This window comes from Centroberyx gerrardi, chromosome 21 (assembly GCF_048128805.1).
Source record: "Centroberyx gerrardi isolate f3 chromosome 21, fCenGer3.hap1.cur.20231027, whole genome shotgun sequence".
NCBI lineage: Eukaryota > Metazoa > Chordata > Actinopteri > Beryciformes > Berycidae > Centroberyx > Centroberyx gerrardi.
Window position 1 is genome coordinate 21,610,409 of NC_136017.1, and position 10,000 is coordinate 21,620,408.

Consider the following 10,000-nt stretch of genomic DNA (forward strand, 5'->3'; position numbering starts at 1 on the left):
CTGTTAAGCAGCCAAATGTTGAGAGTCCGGTAGCAAACAACATATGTGTTGAATGCAGGAGAAATTACCCAGCTTCTCAACATTGTCACCATATAGTCTAAACCAATATCAGAACAGCTGCTCAAATTCAACACAAACTTTTACTCAGTTTCACACAAAGATTGAAATCTACACATTGTGAAACATAATTTTCACTCCTCTTATCTTTTGAATCTGTTTTTAGATAGCCTCATTAAGATAGCAATATTGGAAGTCAAGTGGAGACTTAGCACTCATCACCTAAACTATTCAGCTATGAATATATTAATTAGCACTCATCAACAGGTTGATAACATTGTGGGGGAAGCCCCATTCACATGATGAGTCACAAACTCCTCCCACCTTTGATAGGCCCCAATCAAGCTGATGGGCCTATGGCATCATCATGGAGGATAAATACTGCAGGAGAAATTACCTGGATTTCCAACAATCTGGTCATATCACTTTCTTTCTTTTTTGATCATTCATATCACTTTCTTTCTTTTTGGATCATTTCCAGTGTTTACCCCCCTCTTACCTTTGTACAGTGTTCTAGTAACACAGCAACACAGTCTTAACTTAAGTGTCTCTGTATTTTTACACTAGTAAATGCACAAGTCCAATACAGGACACACATAACAATGTTGTTTACTTTCAAATTTTTCTGGCTTTTATTGATCATTCTTTGATTTTATTCATTAGCAATTCATTGATAATACCAGTTTTCAACTTGAAAAGGTAGAATATGATTAAGGTTATTTTTAGAGAAAATGTTGAGAGTCCGGTAGCAAACAACATATGTGTTGAATGCAGGAGAAATTACCCAGCTTCTCAACATTGTCACCATATAGTCTAAACCAATATCAGAACAGCTGCTCAAGTTCAACACAAACTTTTACTCAGTTTCACACAAAGATTGAAATCTACACATTGTGAAACATAATTTACACTCCTCTGACCTTTTGAATCTGTTTTTAGATAGCCTCATGATGTGAGCAGATGAATGGGTTGGCTTCTGTTAAGCAGCCAAATGTTGAGAGTCCGGTAGCAAACAACATATGTGTTGAATGCAGGAGAAATTACCCAGCTTCTCAACATTGTCACCATATAGTCTAAACCAATATCAGAACAGCTGCTCAAATTCAACACAAACTTTTACTCAGTTTCACACAAAGATTGAAATCTACACATTGTGAAACATAATTTACACTCCTCTGACCTTTTGAATCTGTTTTTAGATAGCCTCATGATGTGAGCAGATGAATGGGTTGGCTTCTGTTAAGCAGCCAAATGTTGAGAGTCCGGTAGCAAACAACATATGTGTTGAATGCAGGAGAAATTACCCAGCTTCTCAACATTGTCACCATATAGTCTAAACCAATATCAGAACAGCTGCTCAAATTCAACACAAACTTTTACTCAGTTTCACACAAAGATTGAAATCTACACATTGTGAAACATAATTTTCACTCCTCTTATCTTTTGAATCTGTTTTTAGATAGCCTCATTAAGATAGCAATATTGGAAGTCAAGTGGAGACTTAGCACTCATCACCTAAACTATTCAGCTATGAATATATTAATTAGCACTCATCAACAGGTTGATAACATTGTGGGGGAAGCCCCATTCACATGATGAGTCACAAACTCCTCCCACCTTTGATAGGCCCCAATCAAGCTGATGGGCCTATGGCATCATCATGGAGGATAAATACTGCAGGAGAAATTACCTGGATTTCCAACAATCTGGTCATATCACTTTCTTTCTTTTTTGATCATTCATATCACTTTCTTTCTTTTTGGATCATTTCCAGTGTTTACCCCCCTCTTACCTTTGTACAGTGTTCTAGTAACACAGCAACACAGTCTTAACTTAAGTGTCTCTGTATTTTTACACTAGTAAATGCACAAGTCCAATACAGGACACACATAACAATGTTGTTTACTTTCAAATTTTTCTGGCTTTTATTGATCATTCTTTGATTTTATTCATTAGCAATTCATTGATAATACCAGTTTTCAACTTGAAAAGGTAGAATATGATTAAGGTTATTTTTAGAGAAAATGTTGAGAGTCCGGTAGCAAACAACATATGTGTTGAATGCAGGAGAAATTACCCAGCTTCTCAACATTGTCACCATATAGTCTAAACCAATATCAGAACAGCTGCTCAAATTCAACACAAACTTTTACTCAGTTTCACACAAAGATTGAAATCTACACATTGTGAAACATAATTTACACTCCTCTGACCTTTTGAATCTGTTTTTAGATAGCCTCATGATGTGAGCAGATGAATGGGTTGGCTTCTGTTAAGCAGCCAAATGTTGAGAGTCCGGTAGCAAACAACATATGTGTTGAATGCAGGAGAAATTACCCAGCTTCTCAACATTGTCACCATATAGTCTAAACCAATATCAGAACAGCTGCTCAAATTCAACACAAACTTTTACTCAGTTTCACACAAAGATTGAAATCTACACATTGTGAAACATAATTTACACTCCTCTGACCTTTTGAATCTGTTTTTAGATAGCCTCATTAAGATAGCAATATTGGAAGTCAAGTGGAGACTTAGCACTCATCACCTAAACTATTCAGCTATGAATATATTAATTAGCACTCATCAACAGGTTGATAACATTGTGGGGGAAGCCCCATTCACATGATGAGTCACAAACTCCTCCCACCTTTGATAGGCCCCAATCAAGCTGATGGGCCTATGGCATCATCATGGAGGATAAATACTGCAGGAGAAATTACCTGGATTTCCAACAATCTGGTCATATCACTTTCTTTCTTTTTTGATCATTCATATCACTTTCTTTCTTTTTGGATCATTTCCAGTGTTTACCCCCCTCTTACCTTTGTACAGTGTTCTAGTAACACAGCAACACAGTCTTAACTTAAGTGTCTCTGTATTTTTACACTAGTAAATGCACAAGTCCAATACAGGACACACATAACAATGTTGTTTACTTTCAAATTTTTCTGGCTTTTATTGATCATTCTTTGATTTTATTCATTAGCAATTCATTGATAATACCAGTTTTCAACTTGAAAAGGTAGAATATGATTAAGGTTATTTTTAGAGAAAATGTTGAGAGTCCGGTAGCAAACAACATATGTGTTGAATGCAGGAGAAATTACCCAGCTTCTCAACATTGTCACCATATAGTCTAAACCAATATCAGAACAGCTGCTCAAGTTCAACACAAACTTTTACTCAGTTTCACACAAAGATTGAAATCTACACATTGTGAAACATAATTTACACTCCTCTGACCTTTTGAATCTGTTTTTAGATAGCCTCATGATGTGAGCAGATGAATGGGTTGGCTTCTGTTAAGCAGCCAAATGTTGAGAGTCCGGTAGCAAACAACATATGTGTTGAATGCAGGAGAAATTACCCAGCTTCTCAACATTGTCACCATATAGTCTAAACCAATATCAGAACAGCTGCTCAAATTCAACACAAACTTTTACTCAGTTTCACACAAAGATTGAAATCTACACATTGTGAAACATAATTTACACTCCTCTTACATTTTGAATCTGTTTTTAGATAGCCTCATGATGTGAGCAGATGAATGGGTTGGCTTCTGTTAAGCAGCCAAATGTTGAGAGTCCGGTAGCAAACAACATATGTGTTGAATGCAGGAGAAATTACCCAGCTTCTCAACATTGTCACCATATAGTCTAAACCAATATCAGAACAGCTGCTCAAATTCAACACAAACTTTTACTCAGTTTCACACAAAGATTGAAATCTACACATTGTGAAACATAATTTACACTCCTCTTATCTTTTGAATCTGTTTTTAGATAGCCTCATTAAGATAGCAATATTGGAAGTCAAGTGGAGACTTAGCACTCATCACCTAAACTATTCAGCTATGAATATATTAATTAGCACTCATCAACAGGTTGACAACATTGTGGGGGATGCCCCATTCACATGATGAGTCACAAACTCCTCCCACCTTTGATAGGCCCCAAACTCCTCCCACCTTTGATAGGCCACAATCAAGCTGATGGGCCTATGGCATCATCATGGAGGATAAATACTGCAGGTAAACTCCACTGCATCAGTGTGTTTTCAATTCTGATCACACACACACCACCTCTTTGCCATTTTGGAAGAGAATTTCATCGAACCTTTAGACTTTTCTGAAGAAAACTCTTTTTTGAATTTTCTTGCTTTTGTAAAAGGATTTTTTTCTCCTGCTATTTCTATTTCTATTCTTTTTTTGTTTATTTTCTTGCTTTCTCTCTTCCCAAGAGCTTTGTTTTTTTTTTCTTCTGTTTGTGAAAAAGACTTTGCTGAGGACAATGGCAGGACAGGCTGCAAAGTAAGTACCAATTTGTTTTCACTAGTTGAATTGTATTTTGCTTGAAACAGGCAGATGTGGCTGCCAGTGCAGTAAGTGATATTCACTTGAAAAGATTTCTTCAAATAAGTCAGGGGTGGTTTCACTGACTGTCTACTTTCTCTCTTTCTCTCTCACAGCTCGGATCGCCGCATCATCCACTGCCTGCTGTGCGAGAAACCCCAGGAAGTACTGTCTGCCCACCTGGCCAGGGTCTGCATGAAGCGCAACACAGTTGCGGAGAGGCAGGCAGAGCTGCAGAGGGCCAAGACGTCGATGAAGGATTGGACCCGCCAAGGCAGAACCTGGGACTACGCCGAGATGTGCAGGCGGTACCCCCACAGGCCTTCCAGACTGGCTCTTCTTGAGGATCTTCGTAGAAGAAACTTCTTCGTCCTCAATGCCCCCATGGATGCAGACATTGAGCCCAGCGTCGAGCAGCCGTCAACTTCGGCTGCTGCCGAGCAAGCCCCCATCCCGGCCAGTGGCAGCACAGAGGAAGACCGTAGAGGCGCTGAAGAGACCCCCGGCACTGATTCCAGTGAGGATGCTGGTCCAAGTGACCCAACATGGCAAAAGTAAGTTCATCACCTCACTCAACACACACAAGTTCAATCAGTGGGCTTTGGCTGTGAACATCTGTAAGTTCCTTTGAGCTAATTTTCTCTGTATTTTCTCAGGGACACAGCCCAGTACCAGACAACCCTGAGGGTCAAAATGCAGCAGACGGGACTTTATGAAAAGTTCCCACGTGAAGCTGCAATTTTGACGGGGTTCAAGCAGTACCTGACTACCTCTCTGCTAGTCCCAAACTGCCAACAGGAGGTAAGATCTAACCACATTTTATTTATTTATTGATTTATTTAACCTTCATTTAACCTGGCAAGTCATAAAGAACAAATTCTTATTTACAACCTACACTGTAGTATTCTGCTCTCTGTGTTGCTCTTTGCAGCCTGTAGTCTATTAGCATCTCTATAGTGTGACAACAGGCTCATTGACACAGGCACACACACACACACCCCCATACACACACAGACTGCAGCTCTGTAGCAATTCATACTTCACTCATTCCCTCTTCCTCTTTCATCACAGGTAGACAATGTCTCCAGGATGTTCAGGTACATCCAGCCGAGCGGGGATGAAGTGAGCATGGACTTTCTCCTGAAGAGCACGGAGACCCAGGACTTCCTGAACAGGCTGAGGGTACTGCAGATGAGTCCATCCACCATCCTCAACTACATCAAGAACATGATCCGGTGTGTCCAGTACCTCAAGACACGCCTGGATTTGGCTGCAGCGGACCCGGACTTCCACAGGAAGTGTCAGGCGTACATCGAGCTGCTCAACACCTTGAGGAAGCCAGTGGCAAAGGCCCTCAGCAAAGACACATGCCAAAAAAAGTGAGTTGTTAATCTCCCTGCTCTACCTTTCCTTTAATGACTTCTCTCATGTGGATAGTACTTGGAAGGCTGCCAGGATTATGTGATACAGAAAAATCTCCAACTCTCCTCCTCATTGGTGTTTTGTTTTATCTTATCATTCTAGGTACGACCGCTTCATTCATGGCCAGGCGAGTCTCCACGACTGCCAGAGAGTCCTCCGCGAGGCCAAGAAGGACATGCTGGGCATCTACGGCAAGCTCCTGCAGCAGCAGCGTGTGGAAGAAGAGGAGAAGACGCTGTTCCGCTACCACTGCGAAGCCATCCTGATGCTGAAACACTTCCAGAGACCCGGAGCAGTGGAGGGATTGACAGTAAGTACTTTTCCCCCACAGTGTTTCCTCAGTTGGTACAAAGTATTGCATGTAGTCAGTAGAAAATATCGCATGTCCAGATTCAAATAGAACAGTGCTACTTTGTTCATGTCATTAATTCCCACTGTGTCCTTCATTGTTTTCCAGGTGTCAGAGTGGCTCGACCAGAAGCGCGTCGATGGACGAGTCTGTGTGGGGGTCAGCCAACACAAAACGGCCACAATGCAGATAGCGACATTTGCCCTCACCGAGGAGGAGGCTGCTGTAAGTTCTCTAACAGGCTGAAAAAACCCTAGACCTAACCCTAACCCTCACCATGAATAACTGTATCCATCAATAATTTCTCAAGTATTAACTTCATCCATATCTTATCTCCACAGATGCTGGATGAATACTACAATGGCATCCGCCAAGGATGTATGCAGGATGATGTGGATGATAAGGGCAAATTTTTCCTGTCCAAATCCGGCGGACCAATTTCCAGCGCCACCAACGACCTCAGACGTCTGCATGAACAGTAAGTATTCGCAGAATCCCATGTACTAACATGTATATATTAATATGTACTGTACAGAGAAGGTAGACAAGGATTAAATTGGTAGACTGGTTTTGTACTCTTTCTATAATATTATTGTAATATAATATGATTGTAATCTGAGATTTCTTCTTCATTGCAGCTACAAAATCCCAAACATCACGAGCCAAGAAGTCAGAAAAGTTGCAGAGACAGCAGTGAGTGCGAACTTTTCCGAGGAGCAGAAAAGTGCAGCGGCACACTACATGGCCCACTCTACAGCGGTGGCCAATGCCCACTACAGGATGAGGACCCTGGAGGGTATCGTGGCCACCGCCAACCTGTTCAACAGTTTGGAAGGGTATGTGTCATCATCCAGAACACACAACCTTCAACTATTCTCTCTCTCACAGCTTCTTCCAAGGTCAGTCCAGCTGTTTGTCAGTGTTTAACCATGAAATCTTCTCCATCTTGCAGTTCTTCTACTGATGAGTCAGGGGATGAGAGGCGTGGTCGGGGACAGAAGAGAGGCAGAGACACCGCTGAACAGGACGGCAGGGACTTTGCCACGTTCATCCAGCACTTCCCGGTGACAGCGACTGGCCAGCCTCCCACTAAGAAGCAGCGGACCGAGGCTGGCTTTTCGATAAACAGAGTGTTGTATGATCGGTGGAGGGCTGCGCAGTATGGCAAGCGGGAGGAATACCTCTTGTGTAAGTGTAAATACTTTATTATGCAATGATTCAATTAAATGATCAACAACATTTCTATAAACAAAAGTAACGTAGAATTCACAAGTGTGGACAAGAATTTAAATTTCAATTTTCTCTCTTTGACAGCCCAATGTACAAGACGCCCCCCAACTGTCCAGAAGGTCGCAAAGGTCATCAGGGCCGAGGGGTGGACTGCCAACCATCCCCGTCCTGAGGACATTGTGGCCAAGTGGAAGCCAGCCAACAGGGTGCAGTGTGAGAGTGATCCACGCATCATCAGGAGTGTCACAAGGCAGAGGTGGACAGGCCTGGCCATCAAGGATTTCGGTGGCAACAAAGGGAAAGGTATGAAAAAATGTCTTGTTTTCCTTTGCTCTCCTGTTTTCTCTGTAAATTCACATATTCACATACTAATGTCACCTTCTTTTGACCACAGGAGTTGTTGCCACCAAATCCTTTGCCAAGGGCTCCATCATCTGTGATTATCATGGCAAGGTAATCACAGCAGCAGAGGGCAGGACGATGATGGAGTCCATGCAGGATGAGATGGGCTACCTTTTTTTCTTCAAGAGCCATGATGGTCGCGACCTCTGCATCGACGCCCAGACGTTTCCTTGCGAGTGTCACCCATCTGTCGAAACCCTTGGCAGAATGATGAATCATTCGCGGAAGAACAGCAATGTCACGCCACGGTACTGCAAGATGACCTTCCCGGAAGGAGTGAGGGATGTCATCCTGTTCCAGGCCACCAAAGACATTTCCATTTCCGAAGAGCTCCGCTTCGACTATGGAGTGAACAGGAAGTCTTTCCGAGGAGAAGGGCTGGAACTCGAGTGGCTGGATGACTGACCAACATAGCAGCAGGTAAAGTTTGAATGCAGGCCTATTAAGATGATGATTTTGTAACTGTTACTGTGTTGCCTCTTTGACACAGGAAACCCACATTAAATTTGTTTCTACATGTCTGTCAACAGGAAGGGAGGATGGCACCAAAAAAGGCTCAAGAAAAAAAAAAGCACCTGGAGCCTCAAACAGAAGGTGTGTATCTGACATGACTGAGTACTGTTCACTTTCAACTTTTGACACCTAAAAATGACATTAATGACTCATTTTTATGCTTTCTCTTCCATTCAGTCTCTCAGTCTGAGACTCTCAACAACCTGGGAAAGATCCCCCAAGATTAATCAAAAAAAACAAAAACAAAAACAATACAAACAGACAATTTTATTGTTGTGTGGTGTGTGTGTGTGTGACATACAATTTTATTGTTGTGTGGTGTGTGTGTGTGTGACATACAATTTTATTGTTGTGTGGTGTGTGTGTGTGTGACATACAATTTTATTGTTGTGTGGTGTGTGTGTAACAGGCCATCAATAAATTCATACAACTCAGCACAGAAGCTGAGAAAAATGGAATGAAAGGCCCAGACCAGGGATTTCCTCCTGCTCCTCCTCCCCCATCATCATTATCTGCACTCTGCACCATTGCACTATTGTCCTAGTGTTCTTTACATATGTATACATATACTGTTTTTTTTTTTAATTATATGTCTATATCTGTATATTTGTACATAGTAGTTAAATGCTTAGGTTTACCTCTGTTCATCTTGTTTTGTAAATAAAATCATCTTACTTTAAAAGTAATCCTCGGGTATGGCGTCCTCTTTATATGTTGCTGGTCACAAGGTTGAGCCAAATGTTTTCTTTGTTGTGGCCGTACGAGTTATTTTGATCTATATTATAACCCATGAAGGAAAGTTATAGATATCACTGGTGGTGTTTATTTAGTGTTTCTACTGTCAACATTACTACAATAAAAGAAAAGGTGGTGTACTACACTAAACTGAAGGTAAAGGAAAGTTAGAATATTGTATGTTAAAGGAATATTTGTAGTCAGCATGGTAACAGTGAGTACCAGGGGCACGTCACAATTATATAGTATGCAGTATAAATGTTGAGAGTCCGGTAGCAAACAACATATGTGTTGAATGCAGGAGAAATTACCCAGCTTCTCAACATTGTCACCATATAGTCTAAACCAATATCAGAACAGCTGCTCAAGTTCAACACAAACTTTTACTCAGTTTCACACAAAGATTGAAATCTACACATTGTGAAACATAATTTACACTCCTCTTACCTTTTGAATCTGTTTTTAGATAGCCTCATGATGTGAGCAGATGAATGGGTTGGCTTCTGTTAAGCAGCCAAATGTTGAGAGTCCGGTAGCAAACAACATATGTGTTGAATGCAGGAGAAATTACCCAGCTTCTCAACATTGTCACCATATAGTCTAAACCAATATCAGACCAGCTGCTCAAATTCAACACAAACTTTTACTCAGTTTCACACAAAGATTGAAATCTACACATTGTGAAACATAATTTACACTCCTCTTACCTTTTGAATCTGTTTTTAGATAGCCTCATGATGTGAGCAGATGAATGGGTTGGCTTCTGTTAAGCAGCCAAATGTTGAGAGTCCGGTAGCAAACAACATATGTGTTGAATGCAGGAGAAATTACCCAGCTTCTCAACATTGTCACCATATAGTCTAAACCAATATCAGACCAGCTGCTCAAATTCAACACAAACTTTTACTCAGTTTCACACAAAGATTGAAATCTACACA